Source organism: Lupinus angustifolius, chromosome LG10, assembly GCF_001865875.1.
Source record: "Lupinus angustifolius cultivar Tanjil chromosome LG10, LupAngTanjil_v1.0, whole genome shotgun sequence".
NCBI classification, from domain to species: Eukaryota; Viridiplantae; Streptophyta; class Magnoliopsida; order Fabales; family Fabaceae; genus Lupinus; species Lupinus angustifolius.
Genome location: NC_032018.1, coordinates 13,462,311 through 13,462,760, shown reverse-complemented (window position 1 = coordinate 13,462,760; position 450 = coordinate 13,462,311).

Here is a 450-nt window from a genome sequence, read left to right as displayed (position 1 = left end):
ACCCTTGGAAGTGAAGATCCATACGGTTGTTAAGCCGTTGCTCCATAGCTTCCATCTGAGCTAAACCAAAAGCAGAGTTCTGAGGTGCTGTTCCAGAAGACTCCCCCTGAGTTGTAGCATTCTGATTACCCATGCCACCCTGATCATCATCATCGGACAAACCCAGATCAAAAGTAGTGTAGTGCTCCTGATATTGCCATGTAGTACCATACTTGTATATTCCCATTTTATGAATGAGGCTTTCACCAACCAGATGATCCTTGTCAGTGTACTCATCAATGATGGTGTCAGAAATATCAATGTGCAGATAAGCCACAATGCGTAAAATGAAAATACTGTAGGGAAGCAGCTTCGACTGAGACAAAGACACACTGTTCATGATTTTCAAAATCTCCTCAGGCCAGTTGATCATTACATTATTCTTTACAGCATACATGAAACGCAAATCAT